Below are 21,571 nucleotides of genomic sequence, written 5' to 3' on the forward strand. Positions count from 1 at the left end.
ACTGGTGTAGTCGGTCCGGCTGGACCGCTTCTCATGTGGCTGCAAACCCGCCTGTTCAGCCTCATCTGCTACCAATTGGTGTCATTTATCAACTCCTTCACACCAACACAGGGGCCCACAGGCTCAACAAACACACACACACTCCCTGACACAATACACACACAAAAACACTCCTCCCTCACACCTCACAAGAACCTTCTCACCTCCTAGCAGACACTCTCAGCAGCATCACCTGATGCTAGAGTCACAGCAACCAGCTCCCAGGGCTGCTTCCGACGGGGCCCCGAACTGTCTCTTCAGCCCAGGGGCCCCTGGCTCTCTCTGATGCTGGAGGATTGCAGCGGGGGCTGCACACAGGGAGTGGGGAGGGAGGGAGACCCTCCCACCCGCGCCAAAGGAGAAAGCTCGCTTGTGAAGGGGAAGAGAGGAGGCAGGAAAAGCCCAGGTGTGTGAGTGTCTGAGAAAGAGGCGCTTTCTACTGTGAAGCAGAGGAAAAAAGTTAAGACTTTGCAAAATTCCTACGAACCAGATTTGAAACAGCGACCTAAGGATATCAGACACTCCGATATAGTCCCCCGCTCTACCAACTGAGCTACGGAAGATTGATAGCGCTATATGACATGAATAGTGGGCACGGAGCCTGCCCACCTATGTAGCTTTATGTTTCTAAACACCAACTCAGGGGCTTGATAAAGCGCCAAATCCCACAATGGTGAGTTTCCAACACCCCCTCCCACCCCTCAAAAAGGCTGAAAAGAAACAAGCACGTCATCTATTTCACATTACCAACCCACACGCACAGGCACTTCTCAGACACGTGACAAGGGGGACACATCTCCCAGCCATAGGATGCGCTGTTTGCTTGGTGGCTGCAGGGCTCTGCATTGGGGGCTTTCAGTGCCTGGCTCTCTGCGGCCTCTTGATAGATGACTTACTCTGCCTGGTGATAGGTGGAACTCACATACACTTCCTCATGAACAGATCCATTGGATATGGTCCCTTTAAGGCATAGCTAATAGATCTCGAAAACCTTTTCTTGGAAGTAATTCTCCGCTTAATTTGATAGCTGTTACTATGACAACTACTTCCCTCTCAGAAAGTTTCCTCAGGGCACTGTTATCTGACTCTGAATGCTCCAGGGTGTGTGGTGTTCTTGCTACAGTGTGACCCTAACAGCTGATAACTCAAGTTTCCATCCTTCTTGCATTAGTAGCTCTTCCACTCCAGGGTTATGTCTTTGCATTTTGGGATCTGTAGTCCTGGATATCCCATTACACAAATCAGAACTTCATGTCCCAGAATGCACAGGTTAAACTGGGGAAGAACAGACTGCTCGCCCTTTGACATGGGGAACTTCAGCTCACTGAGGGACCAGTTTAACTAGGAAGGGCAAATAACAAGTACTTGGAAGAATTGATGGGAATTGAAGCGTCTCATTGAGCCGCGTGGCCAGTGCAGCGTTCATCCTTTTCTACAGCTCAGAGACCCCTGCCTGTGTGGACTACCATCCAACCCGGTCCCAAAGCAAGTTATGATTCAGCACCTCAAGCACACTGTATGGCTCTATTTGAAAGTGCACTTTCACCCCTTGAGGCATCTTCCTGCTGGAATAACAGATGTTTTTAATCAACCATCCATTCTTACCTGTTGCATTTGCTCAACCGTCCATACATTTCTCAAGCCACACAACCCTACTGAAAATGTGCATCAAATAGGCAAGGGTGTTTGCACTGCTGGTGTGTGCTTTAGCTGTTATCTAAGAGTATAACTTGACTCCAGTGGCATGGAGAGCCCGGGACCCACGTCTGGGCATACCCATCCCAATTGGGGTGACAGATGCAAAAAGAACAATTTTTGGACAGAATGCAGAACAATGTCATACATTCACCCGAGTACAGAGACCTGGGCCTAAATCCATCGTTTTTTTGCTCACCATGCCATTCCAGTTTGGACCCAGCCATATAAAAATCAGTCTTGACCCTGCGCCCAATGGGAACAGACCAGCCCAAACTGCCAGGCCAGGTCCTCCCAGGACTGAAGGCAAGCATCCTAGGACCGGTTTCGGGCTTTCAGCCCTCATCAGCCAGGATAGCCTGACTCCAGTGGCATGGAGAGCACGGGACCCGCGTCTGGGCATACCTGTCCCAATCGGGGTGACAAATGAAAAAAGAACAATTAATGGACAGAATGCAGAACAATGTCATACATTCACCCCAGCACAGAGATCTGGGCCTAAATCCATCGTTGTTTTGCTCACCATGCCATTCCATGGCCAGGTCTAAACTGGGGTGGCATGGTGAGCAAAAGAATGATGTATTTAACCCAGATCTCTTGACTGGGGGTGAATGTTTCGATTTGCTCTGCATTCTGTCCATCAATTGTGTGTCTTTTGCTTTCTCGCCCTAAGTGCGCCAGGTATGCCCAGACGTGGGTCCTGGGTTCACTGTGCCACTGGAATCAAGCTCTCCTGGCTGAAGAGGGGTGAAACCCTGAAACCGGTCCTAGTAAGCTTGTTTCCGGTCCAGGGAGGACCTGGCTTGGCAGTTCAGGCTGGACTGTTCCCATGAGGCACAGGGTCTAGACTGATTTGCATATGGCCAGGTCTAAACTGGGGTGGCATGGTGAGCAAAAGAATGATGGATTTAACCCAGATCTCTTGACTGGGGTGAATGTTTTGAATTGTTCTGCATTCTGTCCATCATTTGTGTGTCTTTCACCTTCCTCACTGGGTTCCTCCTGCCCAGCACCTTGAGCTGACACAACTTCCTGGTGGATTCGAGGATGGACGGCCCCAAATTAGTCCTCCAAGCTCACAGGCACATCTTCCTTCTCATAACAGGCCTCCTCCTCGGCCAGGAATGGCTCCCAGCTGCCACCACAGCCTTGCTGCATGTTCACTCTGGCCCTTTAAGAACTGGGCACCAAAAGGTTGCAGCTGGAGAGCGGGGTCTTCATACAAGAGTGTGGAGCCATTCAGGAAGGAGGTAAGTTCTTTATTCCGTGTTAAGCCCTTGGGTTACATCAACGGTAGGTAGGTCCTGACAGGGCTGGCTCCTCCCGCCAGCTCTCAGTGTCCCCTCGCTCCCACCGCAGACCACGCACCATCATTCTATTATTTAATTCACTTTCAGCACTCCAGACACCGGCTCAGACATACGGGGAATGGGGATACACGGGATACTGGAGCCCTCAGTATAGCAGAGCTGGGTGCAGTGGTCGAAGTGGGGAAAAAAAAGTAGGGGAACTGTGGGCGGAGAATGAGAGGGGGGGAATAAACCGAAGAATGGATCAGTGGGCGGAGTCGGAGGTGTGGCTAGAAATAGCAAAACATATCAATTTATAGTACGTTTGGCATTTCACTGACCAGTTACAGCTTATAATGTTATTTAATTCAAACAATGGATAAACATGTTTATTTGAGGTTTAATATATAAGTTGTTTACATTTAATACATTTACAATCTGGGACATGTTTCCAATCACAGAATGTTCCAAATACGCTTATAAGTGTAATCATAAGACATTTGTGTCCGAGCCATGCAGTTTCTTTCATCTGCACTTCTCCTCCCTTTTTCTAACCATTTCTGAACATAAAATTCAGGTTTAAATTCTATGACAGGAGACCCCACGATTTTCCTGAATATTATAGAAGACAGACGATTGATTGATATTCTGTTCCGCAGTGATGTGAGCACCTCATTCATTACACTAAAGCCCCGTTCACATTCAGCAGTGGAGGTGCAAAAGGTGTCAACCAAGGATGTACTGCCTAGTTTCAAATACCTGCAACTTGCTACAACAGTTTAGTAATTCTGCCTCACCATATAAGATGTCTACTGGATCTGGCCAATAAACTGGTTGTAGGAGTTTCATTCTATGTACCAACTCTTTGTATTCCATTTCGTCATTGTTTGTGGTTGTGCATCTAGAAACATTTGATGCATTAGACATTGTCATCCTTTTTCGCAGGTTATTTGCTAAGCTCCTAAAGAACTGTGCCCTATTGATGCTAACACAGCCTTTGTTCTGTTGCAGTCCTACACCAGCAAACTGCATCCATTCAGCAGCATCTAATGCAGTTGTAGCAAAGGGCCCAGGTGAACCAGCCATTGATTCAAGCACTAAAATCTGCATCTGTATTGAACGATCCACCTCATATATGGTCATATCACGCCGCAGCAGCCTTCTGGATAGGTCACCCAGCTGGAACTTTGCAAAGTGCAAGCATGATGCAAGGCCCTTGTAAACCTTCCCCATAATCTGGTGTGCATGCAAATCCTGCATTGCCAATCCCTGGTGAGTTGCATTAGTACTGCTGGAACAAGGCAAATGGAACGGGTGAGGCGGACTGGCCTCAAGGGCCCTGTGAGCTCAGTGGCAAAGTCACTGCTGCTCTAGGGTGTGCTGCTTTGTAGGCCTGCCCGCAAGACTGGAGGTGACCTTCGGTATGGATTGTGGTGGACAGGGCTTCAAGGTTAACCAACACTGGCCACCGGTAAGGTCCACCTGCTGGTGCTAAGAGACCAGGGCTTCTAAGTTCTAGTAGGGCCTTCTAAGGTCTAGTAGGGGAATGTGCTCCTTCAGGAGAGTGGTCTGATGGACTAGTCTTGAAGGCTGAAACAGGTTTCCCAGTTCCAAATTCTGTAGCTCTGGCCATAGTGCCACATCCTCTCCCCCCGAACACCCTTCTGCCCCACTGAGTGAAACTCGCACTGTCTTCAGCTGCAACCCAATTCTGCCCCATTATAAACACCTGGATGTGACTCAGATGTCAAAAAATGCAAACACTCATAGAGAATGCAGGATTATGTAAAGCATGCAAAATATAATCAGGAACGGCATGTTACCTTAACACTTTTACTCTCATTGTTCAGAAATTAATGAGTATTTTTTTGTCTCAAACATTGAGGACATGAATACAGGGCTCCTCCTGTACACATGTGTTAAGCAGGGCTCAGAAGAGAAAGGGCCTCTTCAAGAGAATCTGATCTGACTCAAGGAAATCCACAAGGGCTCCTTTATATTCATGTCAGCTAGCTGGCTGCTCAAACATAGTATAGTACATATGTATTCAAGTGTCCTGCAAAGGATACCTTTTGAATTGTCCTGCTTGGCCAACTCTTCTACTCACAAAGCGATATTAGCGTTGCAGCGCAAAGCGCTGTCGATGGGCTTGAGATTTTGTAGGAGAGTAGATTTGAGAAGGGGACTTGAAGCCCCGCCCCTCGTTTTTATTGGCTGGCGTCACCGTTTATGCTAAACGGTGGCCTGCCATTGGAAATAGGGGTTTTTTGTTGATGCCCTTTGGCCACCGATTCGGACTGGGTCGCCTGCTTTGCTGCTGTCGCAAAGTACTTTCTTATCTTTATGGGGCCTTGTGTTTCTAGATAGAAACACCTGGCCCCATAAAGACAAGAGATCGATGCTTGTTTTCTTAACCATGGGGGTTTGGAGTAATCAGTCGGAAGGTGATGATAGGTTGTTACTTGGGAAGATGGGAGGCTGTGCGTTGTAACAAACTTGTAACACTGAACAAAACTGTTGAATATTAGAGAAACCACAAAGCAGGTTGTCGTTTTACAGCGCGTGCATTCCCACAGTGATGCAGGACGCCGACGTTGCTTTAGATGACTTGTATGCAGGGCCGGCTTTAGGGCAGTGCGACTGGTGCAGCTGCACTGGACGCTGACCTGTGGAGGGGGCGCCAACCTCTATGTTTAGCAAAAGTTTAGGTGTCCCCTCATGTTTAGCAACACCCCCCTTATGACCTACGCAGACTAACACGAAACCCTAATGTATTTCTGCACAGAAACCTTCATGCACCCTGCGTGCAGAACGCCAGCATTTGTCACCTATGTACACAGCTGAACAGAGGCGCAGGCGCGTACAAGCAATATGTAATCTGGGAAAGGTTGAAACTGGTCCTTGAGCAAGAGGGATGGAATCCAAAGATTGGGACAAGGAAGACTTGGAGTAATGCAGATTTTCATTCCTGCATTGGGGAGCTGGTACATTTAATACTCAACTGAGCCCATTTGCTGAGGAACTCGCATTCAAAGCGGAGAATGAGTAGAATATCAATGCTCATTCCATCCATGGCCTCTTATTTTTTATTTTTATTTTTTTTAAATCTGTTTTTATTAATTTTTGTTGTTTTGTCAAACACCAATACAGACATTCGGTACAATAGCAAGCGAGCTCCTTGGGTAGAACAGTAGTGCATAGCGCACTTAAAGGATACATAATTAGGTCGTAGCTGGATGAGCTCCGCCCCGCTGCATTGAACCCCTAAGGAGGCAGAAATCTCAAATATTGATATAGGCAGTCCTGCCTTCCCCCGCGTGGGCTCAACAGGATATCTCGGTGAGTCCCACAGCCGAATCTGCAGCCACTGTCCAGAAACAATAAGAAAACAAACAGAAAGAACCGCAACCCCCTCATAAGTAGACCAGCTCCAGTGTGCCTATCGCTATCCCTGCCCCCCGTGTAGTCTCCCCCTCCCCCAATTGCATTGAATGACAAAGCTGCAGCACACCATCACGCGTCCGGGTGCATTGTCCCCTCCCATCCATGGCCTCTTATAGTAGAAATCCCTTGCACAGCGTGATAGAAGGCTTTGCTGCAAGCTGAAATTTCAGGGACCCTAATAGATTTCCCTCTGCTCCCGGCTGCAAAGAAAATAGACCGGTGCCTCATAACTCCTGCATCAAATCTTACATAAAGTCCACATCATTTGCGTTGGTCAGTCCTGTCAGAGAATGGAATGGTTGTTGCAGTGGAGAGTGTATAGGTTTTAATATTTTCTATGAGTGCAAGTGTGGGAATGTACAGAGTAACTGGAGAGCGACGCCCCCACCACAGACCACAGAGGAGACTCCTTTTCACACCTTCTCCAGACACTCTTCTGAATGGCCAAAGACATCACACACACCTGTTACACCGCCCCGTAGACAACACGCAACTAGGGAATGGTGAGTGTGAATTCTGAGCCCCGGATCAGTAGGCGCCCCCTGAATGTGTTCCTTGAACTGGTGTCGGTCCATCAATAGTTTAAAAACACCTGGTATACAAGTCCTTATTTTCCACAGAAAACCCTTCAGCTCTGGGTGAAACAGGGTCATACATTTATTAACGTGAAAGACCCTCTCGCACAGTATTCTGGGTAGATTTATGTGATGCCTGCTTCCTTTCTCCTTCCTCTGTTGAATACAAGGAAGCACGTGGTTTCTAAAAGCAGGTCCTCGCTTCTGTCAAAAGACTCTGTCCTTCCGTCTTCTTGCCTCCTCCAAGATTGCAGGATTCACCCAATAGCAGGCAGACATAGAAAAAATATACAGATAAAATTGTACACGTGCTGAAGGCATGTCGAAATAACAAACAAAAGGCGGGGCATAGACATGGCTCGTTGGTCTAGGGGTATGATTCTCGCTTAGGGTGCGAGAGGTCCCGGGTTCAAATCCCGGACGAGCCCTCTTTTGCGCTCTATTCACTTCATTAAAAATTATTTTAGAAAAAAATGGGAGACCAGAGAACAACACCTTTTGAAAAATAACCTCAGTGCTGGTGTATTTGAACACAGGACCTGCCGCACTCACAGCAAGAAACATATCTTTAGTCCACGAGCAAGGGGCAGAAACACCTAGGGGGCGGGGGAGGGTAGCGTTACTTTGTGGGGGGACAATGTATGTTATGTGCGTTTAAATCTTACCCGGGGGTCTGCTAACGTTTGTTAGAAACACACTCGGGGGACAGCAGTGTGAGTTGTGGGAGTGCACACCAGCCTGAGACACACTGGGAAGTGTGAGGGGATTGTGATAACACAAGCAGAATCCCTGCCCCTTCCCCACCCCAACTCCCGCTCCTCCGGTGATTAAGGTGGGTTGGACGCAGGGCGGGCTGAGAGCCCAAAGCCCCCTTGGCAAATTGTTGGACCAGCCCCCTGGGGGGAGCGTAGTGTGAAACACCACTGCTTTTGTTACTGGGGGTATGGCTGCGATATGGCTGCACCGCTGTTATACCGGCCCCCAGTAAAAAAAAAAAACTAGCCCCCACCACTTCAAAACAAGCCCTTGTCCTCCAGCCTCCCGGTGAAACGCCAGATGTCCGATATGGCCAGTCCGGCCCTGGATGCACGAGGGCTAGAAATGTTTGTACTCAAAGGAAGTCAATGTAGCGAGTTAGCAACTGACCTCTGCATGGAAACCGGCCCAGCAGAGAGGTCAATAAAATGAACACCATTGATAATGCTTACTAGATGAACCGGAAATGGATGTTCCAGTCCTGAAAATTCATTTAACAACATTACCTATTCTGAGAGCTGTAATCTCGATTTTCATTCCATAATGAGAAAATAAATTTGACAGGAAAAATACTTAAACAACTACTCAATGTTTTAAATATATGTTTTAATTTGTTCTCTTAAACACATTAATTCATGTACCACGCATTCAGTCCTGTACTGAGGTGATCACGGCTGGTAATCTTGCTTAGGGTGGGCAATAATGTACTCTTCTCTTAAGTGCAGAACGCTAATAATTTTGATAGGTCGATAATTTACGTAGAACAAAAGTAGCTCTCATTATTGCAAAGGTTGGAGACCCCTGCGTTACACAAAAGGGGTGCTGTCATAAAATTGCGCTCCATTCGCAAAAACTCTCAAAATTATCCATGTTCACCTGAGTTTTATGAGGTAGCATTTTACCCCACCCCCCCCCCCCCAAGCCAGAATTCCCACCCAGGAAGTGTGGAACATCCTGATGCAGGGATTGTCTGGTTCCGGGAGCATTGTGCTCACAGCCGCTCTTAATTGGCTTTCCCTCGGAGTGACAGCTCTTTATGCACACATAGGGTAATGCAGCATGGTTTTTAGGTCTCGCCTGACCCAGCGCATGCGCTGGTCTGGCGAGACTTATTGAGAGGGCTCCAAAAAATGCTACCAGGCCAGCCTAGAGCTACAGTGCATGTGCGCGGGCGCGCGCGCCGTGCTTTACCACGATTACTTTCGGTTTTGCGGCCGCTTTGATGTTTGATCGTGATCGCGATCACTTTCACTTTCGCGGCCGCACGGCCGCTTTGCATAGCCAATAGGTCTCGCTTTTGGGACCTTATAAGTATTTAGTTATGCAACTGTTGCATGGCTAAACACTCATAAGGTCCCAAAGGCGAGACCTATTGGCTCTGCCAATGCTTGTTCTACTGTTGCCGCCCTGCCAAGTGCCACGCATCACGGGTCAGACTAACGCTAATTTTTAATCATTCCTACATTCCTGTTCTGGATCACTTTGTCATGCTATTTTATTTTGAGGGCTCCTTTGAGCTCCACTGCAGGTGTTCTTCGTTTGCCACCCATCAGAAAAGTAATTTCTTTATGAGTGCAGCTTTTATAAAAGTCTACAGCCAGGAGAGATAAGGGGTTGAGGAAAAGTTTACTGCTGTTATGGTTACACCCCCAGTGTGCACTATCTTTTAAGGCTGATGGTGAGTGGGAGTGGTCCCTGCCCTCTACAGGCACAAGTAACTTTAAATCCAATGGCATTCGGCTGGCAGTGGGCAGCACTCCATCAGTGCGAGAAGGAACTTTTCAACAAAAAGAAAGTGGCGCTTGCTTCTGGAGCAGCGGCACTCAAAGCACGCCTCCCAGGTCACTGGTGGCCCGCAGAGCTCTCCTTGCGGCCGAAGACATTCCTCTGCGAACCAGCAGCGGAGACATTAAAATCTGCCCGACTTCCATTTTTTTCTGTCATTTTTACTAACCAAGCCACTTCGTTTTCTGGTTTTGGGCTTTTTCCTATAGAGCCGATTCAGGTGGAAAACTCCAGATTTTTTAAGCCAATAATGGCTTTATATTAGGTGTCTCCCACCTAAAATTGCCTCGGTTTCAACATAAACCAATGGGGAAAATACACCCCTCCGTTTTTTTTCTAAATCTCTCATTTTCCAGTTTTTAAAAAGCTGTTGATTTTTAACTGGCCCAATAATCTCCCATCCCTCCCAGTCCCTCTCCCAGGGGATGTCCCAGCATCAATGCGGACCTCAAGCACATCCCAGACTGTACTTTGTGGTCCCCGAGAAAATATTATAAGTGCCCATGTCTTAGAGCTTCATGTTGAGCCAAGGGGGGTACTTTCTTAAATTTAATCTTATTACCGGGATTTTTCTGTGTATTTTTATTTGCAATTCAGTTTTACTCTAAGTGTCACACAAAAGGCATGAAATGTCACTCATGAGTGCACTTAAACAATGATAATGTAACGCATTAAACTTGCCCGCTGTGCTGTTGAGCATGGATTCTTTTTCTAACCCCTTTCTTTAGTTTAAAAATATATGTCACCATCTTTGCGACTCATAGGGGCAGATTTATGAGCCCCTTGCGCCACTTTTGCGTCACTTTTAACATGGGAAAAGTGACGCAAAAGTGGCGCAAGGGGCTCATAAATCTGCCCCATAGGCTTTCTAGGGAAAAATGCCGTATATGTTCACCAGACCTATGTTCCCAGCTGCAAGCACCCTTCGTGATAAAGTGTCACTCACACATAAAGCACGAAATGACAACAGTAAGCACACTGAAAACATAAGAATGGCGCGCCTAAGGGCGTCGAAAACCTGGCAGCCTGGATGAAGCAGATAAGTGGAAAAACATTGGCAAATGAATGCGTTGCAGAGTGTTACAATTTACAACGTAGGCTGACTGTAAATAGAAACTGCACAGTAATTGCAGATCTGAGTGGGTAACGACATCTTTAAATGGAGTGTGTACATCAAAATCAACGGGGGAATACAATTTCTATAGTGCGTACTAATGACTGTTAATTACTACCCAAAGGGATCCCTTTTACAAACCTTAAAATAATAAAAAGATTGAGAAAAACGGATTTAAAAAAAACTTTTGACTTGCAGTTCACAAACAGCCCCTCAATACTGGCTGATAATTTTGAAAACTATACAGCAATAATTGTAACTGGTGACCTGTAACTAACACAAGCATCTCTCCCGCAAAAACAGTAACTCACTGAGCTACCGACATAAAATACAAATCTGAATATTACACGTTCTGCTTTGCGTCAGGCACATGAACCCTCTATGCTATTTTAAGAGGAGCAGCACCTGCCAGTGGAGTACATGCAAATCTCTCCAGAAAGTGCATTAACCACCTGAGTTATCGTACTGCTATTATATCCTGGAATTTACTGGGCACAAAGACATCTGCAGCAGGTGCCTAAACCCTGTGCACTTCTGCCTGCCTTTGACCAATTAAGTAAACCAGAGAAGATTTACTATTACATTTGTTCAAATTGCCGATTTCTTTTATGCCAGATTGAAAAAAAAAAGTGCATTCGTTGACTGTTTTGATACCGTTTGTCATGACTCCGCCCCCTTTTCCGCCTCTCACTCAAATATCAATCAATCATGGAACTTATATCGCGCACTACTCACCCGTAAGGGTCTCAAGGCGCTTGGGGAAGGGGGTCTGCTACTGCTCGAACAGCCAGGTCTTGAGCTGTTTCCTGAAGGCCAGGTGGTCCTGGGTCATCCGCAGGTGGACGGGTAGGGAGTTCCAAGTCTTAGCTGCCAGGTAGGAGAATGACCTTCCTCCGGCGGTGGCTCTCTGGATGCGAGGGACGACGGCGAGGGCGAGGTTGGCGGAACGTAGCTGGCGGGTGGGCGTGTAGAAGGTGAGGCGGCTGTTGAGGTACCCTGGGCCTAGGTCGTGGAGGGATTTGTGTGCGTGGGTGAGGAGTCTGAACGTGATCCTCTTGTTGACAGGGAGCCAGTGTAGGTCTCTCAGGTGGCACGAGATGTGGCTGCATCGGGGAACGTCCAGGATGAGTCGGGCGGAGGCGTTCTGGATACGCTGAAGTCTTTTCTGAAGCTTGGCTGTAGTACCGGCGTAGAGGGTGTTTCCGTAGTCTAGTCTGCTGGTGACGAGAGCCTGGGTGACCGTCTTCCTGGTCTCGGTCGGGATCCATCGGAAGATCTTTCGGAGCATGCGGAGGTTGTGGAAGCAAGCTGAGGAGACGGCGTTGACTTGTCTGGTCATCGATAGGGAGGAGTCCAGTATGACGCCCAAGTTGCGTGCGTGGTCCGTCGGTTCGGGTGCGGTGCCTAGTGCCGGAGGCCACCAGGAGTCGTCCCATGCGGAGGGTGATGGTCCCAGGATGAGGACTTCTGTCTTGTCCGTGTTCAGTTTCAGGCAGCTGATGTTCATCCATTCAGCGACGTCTGTCATCCCTTCGTGCAGGCTGGCTTTGGCGCTGTCGGGGTCTCTGGAGAGGGAGAGAATCAGCTGGGTGTCATCGGCGTAGGAAATGATGTTGAGGTTGTGTTGGCATGCGATGGCAGCGAGGGGTTTCATGTAGATGTTGAAGAGAGTGGGGCTGAGCGACGATCCTTGCGGGACGCCGCAGATGACTTCGGTGGCCTCGGAGCGGAACGGAGGGAGGCGTACTCTCTGTGTTCTGCTGGAGAGGTATGAGATGATCCATTCCAGAGCCTTCCCTTGGATGCCGGTGTCGTTGAGGCGTTGGACTAGTGTGCGGTGGCAGACAGTGTCAAATGCTGCGGAGAGGTCTAGGAGGATGAGTGCCGCTGTTTCGCCGTTGTCGAGCAGGGTTCGGATGTCGTCGGTGGCTGCGATGAGGGCGGTCTCGGTGCTGTGGTTGGCTCTGAATCCGGACTGCGATGGGTCGAGGGATCCGTTCGCCTCGAGGAAGGCTGCCAGTTGCTTGTTGACGACCTTCTCGATGACTTTGGCAGGGAAAGGAAGGAGCGAGATGGGGCGGAAGTTCTTGAGGTCGGTCGGGTCCGCTGTTGGTTTCTTCAGCAGAGCGCTGAGTTCGGCGTGCTTCCAGCTCTCCGGGAAGGTTGCTGTGTTGAAGGAGGTGTTGATGATGTCCCGGAGGTGGGGTGCGATGGTAGAGGCTGCCTTGTTGAAGACATGATGGGGGCACGGGTCGGTTGGAGATCCGGAGTGGATGGTGTTCATCATGCGTGACGTGTCTTCGGGGGTCACCTCGGTCCATTTCTGGAGGGTGGCGGCGGGGTGCGAAGGTTCGACCGATGGGTGCGGGGGTGAAATGTCGAAGCTGTTGTGGATGTCGGCGATCTTGCGGTGGAAGTACGAGGCGAGGGAGTCGCAGAGGTCCTGTGAGGGAGTGATGTCGTTGTTGCCGGTGCTGGGGTTGGAGAACTCCCTGACGATGTTGAAGAGCTCCTTGCTGTCATGGGCGTTCTTGTCCAGTCGTTCCCTCAGGGATTTCTTCTTGGTGGTGCGGATGAGCTGGTGATGTCTGCGAGTGGCGAGTTTGAGTGCTGTTCTGTTGTCGGCGGTCTTGTTGAGGAGCCAGGCCTTCTCGAGGGTGCGGCAGGCCTTCTTGGAGTCCTTAAGTTCGTCGGTGAACCAGGGGGCCTTCTTGCTTCTGGGCCTGGTGAGGGGGTTCTTCAGTGGGGCGAGGTCGTCGGCACAGGAGGTCAGCCACTGCGTGAGGTCGAGGGCTGCTGTGTTAGGGTCCGTAGTCCTGACAGGTGGGCTCTGGCTGAGGGAGGTGGCGAGCTGGTCGGCGGTGATCTTGCTCCAGTTTCTGTGGGGAGCCTGCTTCGGGTGATGGTGGACCGTGTTCTTTCTGAAGCTGAAGTGGACGCAGCTGTGGTCAGTCCAGTGAAGTCCGGTGGAGTGGCTGAAGGTGACGTGCTTGCTGGACGAGAAGAGTGGGTCGAGCGTGTGGCCGGCGTAGTGGGTGGGGGTGTTGACCAGTTGCTGAAGTCCGAGGTTGGCGAGGTTATCCAGCAGGGCGGTGGTGTTGCGGTCATTGTTGTTCTCCAGGTGGAAGTTGAGGTCCCCGAGGAGGATGTAGTCGGCGGAGGGGAGGGCGTGAGGGCTGATGAAGTCTGCGATGTCCTCGCAGAATTGTGCGCGTGGTCCCGGGGGTCTGTAAACGAGGGTGCCTCTGAGGGTAGTCTTGGGGTCGGTGTGGATCTGGAAGTGCAGGTATTCGGCGGCGTTGAATACGTCGATGGCGTCAGTCGAGATGCGAATGGTGCTCTTGTGTACGATGGCGATGCCCCCTCCGGTCTGGTTGACACGATCCTTCCTGATGATCTTGTAGCCGTCCGGGATAGCTATGGCGATGTCGGGGGCTGAAGAGTCGTTCATCCAGGTTTCCGTGAGGAAGGCGACGTCTGGAGATGCTGTGTCGAGGAGGTTCCAGAGTTCCACGGCGTGTCTGTGGACGGAGCGGGTGTTGAGCAGGATGCACTTGAGGTGGTTGCTGTTGTCCGTCTTGGTGGGCGTGGTGCTTGTTGGGAGGCAGGAGAAGTTGCAGGATCGGCAGGCGAAGGGTCCATAGGTGCGTTGCGGGGACGCTCGGTAGCACCCGGGTGCTCGGGCGGTTTTGAGTGCGATGAGTGTGGCGGCATCGTAGGGCCTGCGGGGGGGTAGGCGGGCGCGGGGGCCAAGGGCTCTGGCGCTGGGCGCGGTCCAGGCACGGATGGGCGCAGACGGGCTTACCTTTGGCGCACCTTCGGCGCTCAGTCGGCGCTCCCGCTGCGCGCATCCGCTGCGCGGTCGCTGAGGGGGCATCATAAGTAGGTAGCCGTGTGGGAGGGTCGGCTGGGAGGCGTGAGGCTGGGCGACCAATGGGAGGCGAGGGGAGGCGGGTCTGGGGTCAGCGGCGGGAAAAGCGACTCACCAGGGGCAGCGGTGGCGGGAAAAGGCGCCAAAAGAAGCTACGCGTCCGGCGGGGAGCAGGAGTAGACCCCCACCTGAGGGAGAGAGGCAGCGACAGTAGGCAGCGGGCGACGGCAGGCAGCAGGCAGTGGCAGGCAGCAGGCGTCGTCGTCAGCGGAGCGGAGCAGAGCAGAGGTAAGTAGTGACCGGCTGTGAGGGCACAGTGGGGCAGATTTACAAGCACCTTGCGCCACTTTTAACATAGGGAAAGTGACGCAAAAGTGGCGAACGGGGCTTGTAAATTTCCCCCATGGTACTCTGAAGTAGTGTTCCATTGCGCTATATAAAAGCAACTACAATGCAATTCAAGTCCTGAGTAAGTGTTGTCTGAAGATAAAGCGCCACCGTGTGGTTCCTTGGGGGAATGTCTGAGTTCTAAAACAGTAGATTAGGACTAGCAGAACATAAACGAAGGAATTAACAATATAGGAACGGTATTCGATTGGAAACATTGCTTAATTATCGCCAGATAAACTGCACTTGCCGCATAAACTACCATAGCTGAAATCGTTTTCAAAACTCAACCATTTTTGGCCGTCTCACACTATTTCACACAAATTCATTCTAGGTTGTCAAAGTACATATTGGTTTTAATTAAAAGACTTATTTTCCTTGACCATGTGATATCTGAACGTCTAACCAGATGGCATGAAGACAAACAAAAACGGAAGGAATAAAATTAAGGAGAAAAGGATATTGTCAGAAGTGGGATTCGAACCCACGCCTCCAGAGGAGACTGCGACCTGAACGCAGCGCCTTAGACCGCTCGGCCATCCTGACTCATGACTCATGCGGTTTCACGTGCGTTTAATAAGTATAATGACATTCACGAACTCGGGGGTCTAGTTTTGTATTTTGTTTTGTGGATAAACGTTTCCTTTCGTATCTTGAATTTTTAGAGTTTCAAGGTAAGTGAAAACAGATGGTCGCTGATGATTAAAATTTGTCGTGACATATTCTGTTTCCTTATTGGTTGTGAACGGGACATGGTGCAGCAGTGTCAGAGCTGATTTTGAAGGTGGGGCTGGACTACTGTGACATGGATTTTATAGTGCCTACGAAAGAAGCGTCAAGTAGGAGCTGCATAAGCTTTCGTCGGGTAGTTCCACTCTTTCTGCAGAGTGCCTTCAAACAGCAGCTAACTCCACCCTTAACAACGGCTTTCGAACTCACCTGTCTGTATCGTTGATGCTATGCACATCTGGCTGGTAGTTAATGTTTTAGTTCTTAGCAGTCCTATGTGGTCAGCTTTACTACATTTCTGTATTCCTTATAATAATGGGGAAAGCAACATTTCTCCTTTGGATGGCACAGAGTGTAGGTGACCCCACCCCCCTCGGTTTTTCCCTGGTTCTTCTGCTAAACTGACCCAGCAGATTTTTGTGGAGGTGACAGAATTTTGTCTGTTGCAGGGATTCTGCTTATACACAGAACTATGCGTAGAACCCCAGGACCTCAGTGAGTTGTGGTGTACCAGAAACTCACCTCAGAACCCAGAACCCAGTATCCGGCTAGCATAAGTGTCCCATTCGTTATCCGAGATTTAGCTCGGCGGTCCCAATGAAAAGACAACCCAGAACAAGCGACTCAGTACATACTCAGGAATGGTGGGAATCGGAAATACCTGTTCGTATATTATTCTCACATCAGTCCACAACAAGAATCAACAGAGACACGGTGAAAATAAAAAGAGTTTATTTTTATAGACCACGTGTCCTAAGATGCAGTACTTTGGCTAATACAAGCAGACAAATGATTAAAATCAAAACCATCAACATAGTTACAATTCCATGGAATATAAAAGGGGTGATCATGTTATAATGACAGTGGATACTACCACCTTCCCTTTACTAAGAAGCTAATATTATTATTAGACTAACAGAAGGTCTCTTAGGCTTGAATAGGGGACCCCATACCTCAAAGATCAGCTTAGTGAAATCACATCACAGGAGCATCAGGAGTCTTCTCGCAGGAAGGCTCGTCTTCGGTCTGAATAATAAACATGATGTCTGTGATATTAAAAGCACCAACTTTCAGGTATGTGCAGCTGCTCGTGTGTTATGACTAAATAGTGGGTCGATCAACCTAGAGTGGAAAACATGCATTGTCTAACAACTCAGACTGTTTGTCACATCGTGTGCAGACCAAGGTCGCTGCGCAGAGCTCGGGATGGTAACAACAGATTGCTCTCGTGTGAGGCAAAACTCGAGTCAGCAGTTTGTTTAAGCAATAACATGTGAACGCAGTGTCGTGTGCAAAAGCAGCAAGATGGCTTTCTTACTTCTAACGTGGTTATGCTAACTTAACAATGTATGTACGTATTAAGGGAGTCCTTACTACATGCCCCCTTGATCGAAGCACTACTTAGTATGCAAGAAAAGAGAGAACGCAGAGTTCAAGCGCGACAGAGCAGAACAAGGCGTAACCAATTCAAAAAACACTGGTCAGTGCAGGCAAAGTCCGAATAGGAAAAAACCAAAGGTGGAAAGAAAAAACAAAAAACCTCAAACGTGCCGTGGGGGGTGAAAAAATGAAAAACGCCTCACCGGGCAGAAGTGCAGACGCACAGGGACAGTTCAAGACACGTGAGGAAAACACAGTGGACGATAGTTCACTCAATCCATGAAAGTATATGCAGCATATGTGGCCACTGCTTCCAGCAGAAAATCATTGGCACGGCCACTGAAGGTTTCAGCCATCCAGTTAATCAAAGAAAAGGAACATACATGTTCTTCTATTAGCGGAGCCTCTAGCACCATCAGAGGGCAACCAGCGTGTACTTCCAAATAACTCATATCCAAGAAGTCATATGCCGCTCTCGCGATGTCCCAATTACCCAGGATACCATGCGCCGCACCGCAGGCCATAATCCGAACACCAGAACAGGCAGACTCGTGAGACACTAAGGGCCTCATCAGTCGATCATAATCCGGCTCCGGAGACACCATGTTGGTTAAGCACAAATCCATAGGCCATTCAAAGGGACAATCTAGGCAGTGGAAGACAGGTTGCACGCAGGTGAAGTAGGAATACCGGAAGGATAATCCATATGCCAGGCTCAAAGTCGCCAACGGCAGGACACCATAGTAATTAAGCATCCTGTCACGAAGAAGCTGCAGACGGGACAGGCTGTCGTGTGGCACAGAAAGAGCAGCCATTCCGCAGGATGAAAAGTAAAAGTAGCACACCTGCCACTAGCGCCAGAATTAAAGGAACACCTCCAAAGACGCTGGAGAAAATAGAATGAAAAAATGCCGGAATCACACCAAAAATAGTTTGGAAAGAGGTCACGTGGCCCGAGCCCACAAATTTAAAAAAATGAGCCAGGCCAGTCGTGGACGAGGCATTGAAAATTGTTTGGATCAAAGCTCCAAAATGCAGGGGGAGGTCAGTATTCAAAAGCGCCTGCACCTCAGTGCGCGTATTCGCTACGTGAAGGACAAATGTTTCCCGGGAGGAAGTCAATGGCACCTCCTTTTGGGACAATAGCGCTCTTATTCTGCTCATCTTGTTGAACTCTGCTTTCAAGGTTGGAATCGAAGGCCAGATGGAAGCATCTAGCCTCCCATGCGGGGGAGGAAACAGAACGTTATTGCAGCAGACAACCCTCTGTGATACAGTTACTATATACGGGATCCCTACTAACATCCCGCAGCAAGCTTCATTGTTTAAAATTAAATAACTACCGTTTGCAAGCAGCGTGAAAGATGGCGTAATCACTGGTACCGGGATACCTTTGAGGACGCAGGCCAAATTCGGAGCGTGTACATTACAAGCTCCGTGCAACTGAATGTGCCTACATACAACAGAATGATCAGGTGACGTCGTACATTCTTCACCCTTCAGATAAACCTCAGTACCGTCTCTTGTACATCTATACGTAAAGGGGAGGGACCAGACTTCATGTATGAAAGCGGTACCCAGCTGTTCATATCTACCTAGAGCATAGTGTTTCATACAAGAGGTAAACTTAAAAAGTGCGAACGGGAGAGTTATCAATCCGTGTAAGAGCCACACTGCGGAATCGACTTCCGCTACAGAGAAAGGTAACGGCTCCAATTTTTCAATATGTAGCAAGGAATATGTAGCATCCTTCATGGACATGAACTGCTGTTTGTCAGTAAGGTTAAAGGGAAGAAATAAGGATGTTGTATTCAGATAGTCCCAAGGGACCTTCCCTGCCTTCAATGTTTGTAATGTCCATGCAAACTGCATAACAGAACGCAACTGGTTTTGACCATGATACAACACTGACATATCATCCTGCACAATATCCACAATTGAAGAAACAATATTATCTAATGTATAAATGCAAGAAGAAAGAGTGTTAATGCTGTTATCAATAACTGCTAATACTTTTTCCATATTAGCCTGATCAATAGCTCTCAATCTTGAAGCTGCCTCAATTTGCGACAGTTTCCATACTTCGTTGTAAATAGCATACGCCCATCTCCTGGATCTGCCACCCACAGGACCTTTAACAAAATCATTCAAATCTATTTTGTCATGTAATTTTGATAAATGAACTTTGACAGATGCCAAGGTGGAATGTCGCAGCCAGGACTGACATAATTTCCCTACAGAGTATGTAGTTACTGTATGTGACGACTCAAACCGGGGGTCCACGCGATCTTGAGTATACCCCGGTTTCAGTCCTAGAAAACGACGTTGACAGGTATCAGAACTGCTTTGCCAAATTAACCATCCCTCACTATTAAATTTCGAAATATTGAAAGATGAATTAGAAACTAATAACTGCAAAGCAGGAAGGGACAGATCTGTGTGATTATTCCAATTCGGGTAAGCACCTAGATCCGGCACAGAAGGCGAATTTCGTTTTTTAGAAGTGGCCAATCCGAAACAGGTGGTTTGGAAGATGGTTGCATTTAAAAACAACATATGATTTGGTACTAGACAGGCACGGTGTAAAGCTTCAGTTCCCTGAACCTGCCACGGTTTGGAACCCCAAACCGACTTAAGATCAATAGTAGCCTTCCATAGATCATAACCTTTGATTGACAACTCATCCATAAAGGACTTAGAATATAGCAATTTGGTGTGTGTCAGTCTAACCTTAGAGGCAGACTCAGGCTTAACTTTAAAATAAAAGGATGCCGGGGCTGAAACACTGAAATCAGTAAAATAAGTAAACTTATCAACTAATGTATGTGAACTGCCAAACGAGGGGGTGGGACAATGTTCCCACTGGGTAAAATTTACAAAATTTCTAAACGTATTCGCTTTATGCAGGAAGTGATTGCCATAATGTTGAAAACAATACTGTTCTGCATAATTAGCCGCATTGTCATACAAATCCTCAGCATCAAAGGCGGCATAATATTTCAAATCTGAAAACAGTGCTTCAATGGCGTGTACATCCCAATCATCAGAACGTATGTTCTGTTTAACTACATCACCCATAGAAACACGAAATACATTAGGCACATTAATGACCTCTGTAGGCCCATGAATTTGAAATTTAACTGCATCCCATGCGATTCCATCCATGACGGGCCAGGCAGTAATATTCACAAAAGTCTGGTCCCTTTTCATGATGTGGGAGGAGGAGTGGGGGGCCAAAGTTCCATTGATAAGTCTAATTGTCGATCTCTCTTTGAGATAATGGCCATCCACCAAACGGAAGAAAACTACAACAAATCCAATGGACATGAACAAAAAAATACCAAAAAGCATCAACCAGATGTATGTCCAAGGGGCTATCAAAAAATGTCTCTTAAACCAACTTACAAAAACAGCAATGTTCGATGGGGGAGTTGAGGGCAAAGAGTTAGTGTCAAAGGAAAAACGGGACTGGCCAAGTGCTGTAGATTGTAAAACAGGCGAGGGTCCACGCGTAGGATAAGCATACTCAGTCTCTTTGGGCAAACCACCAGCCGGTGGTATCAGCAAGGGATCAGTAACTGAATGCATCTCGATGGCAACATCAGACAAGGTGGTAGAAGCAGGAACCAACATTGAATTTCTTTGCATTGTCTGGCATGAAACTGCCGGAGTCATACTAAGAAGTATCGGCCACTCGCTGAAGTTTGACATTGTCAATAGAGATGTACCTGTTTTCTTTGCGACCAGGAAGTGGAGGTAAAATGACTGTTCTTGTACCCTGCACTCCAAGCACTGGAACTGGTGCACGATAAGAGGGGCCGAACTCCTTCTTGTTCTCCACCTTCTCACGGACCAGATCACCAACTCGGGGTAGCCAGCCGACTACCGGAATCTGAACCTCAGCTTCAGATGTGGAGGGCAAATGTTCTTTCGAAAGAGAGTCTCTGGCTTCTTGTAGAGTCTGCAAAACAGCACAGTGATCATCTACGTCAAAGGGTGCGGTCGACGCCGCAATGTCTAGACCATCAAGGTCTGGAACAAACATTCTGATTCCGAAGAGCATCATGTACGGGGTCCGCCCACCCAGAGACCTTCTAGGGAGATTATTAAGTGCACGTTGGACGTTATACAAATGGGCTAGCCAGTTCCGGCCTGTGCCTAAAACACGTGCTGTCAATGATTGCTTTAAGTCACGGTTCATTCGCTCCACCACACTATTACCCTCAGGTCGGTAGGGAGACGAAAATTTGACTAGGACCCCCAAATTTTTCATAGCCTCCTTGTAAGCCTTAGAGGCGAACGCAGGGCCCAGATCAGAATGGAAGGTACCACACGCAAAAGTTCCCACAAAGACACGCAAATCCCTGATGACAGTCCGCGAGTCAGCACTCCTTTGTGGCCATACCCATAGAAAACGTGTGCACGAATCCACTGCAACCAAGATGTACTTGTACACAGTATCTGAAGAAAAAGGACCGCAGTGATCTAAATAAACACAACCAAATGG

General features: G+C 48.3%; 2 non-coding genes across 2 annotated transcripts; one reads left to right on the top strand and one right to left on the bottom strand.

Moving 5' to 3' along the window:
* Positions 1 to 7,398: 7,398 nt before the first annotated feature.
* On the top strand, positions 7,399 to 7,470 carry TRNAP-AGG (transfer RNA proline (anticodon AGG)). Its single transcript has one exon. It is a non-coding gene; the product is annotated as a tRNA-Pro (tRNA).
* Positions 7,471 to 15,418: 7,948 nt separating this feature from the next.
* Positions 15,419 to 15,501, bottom strand: TRNAL-CAG (transfer RNA leucine (anticodon CAG)). The gene has a single exon. It is a non-coding gene; the product is annotated as a tRNA-Leu (tRNA).
* Between the last annotated feature and the right edge of the window lie 6,070 nt (positions 15,502 to 21,571).

The sequence above is a fragment of the Triturus cristatus genome, chromosome 4_1 (assembly GCF_964204655.1).
Source record: "Triturus cristatus chromosome 4_1, aTriCri1.1, whole genome shotgun sequence".
Lineage (NCBI taxonomy): Eukaryota > Metazoa > Chordata > Amphibia > Caudata > Salamandridae > Triturus > Triturus cristatus.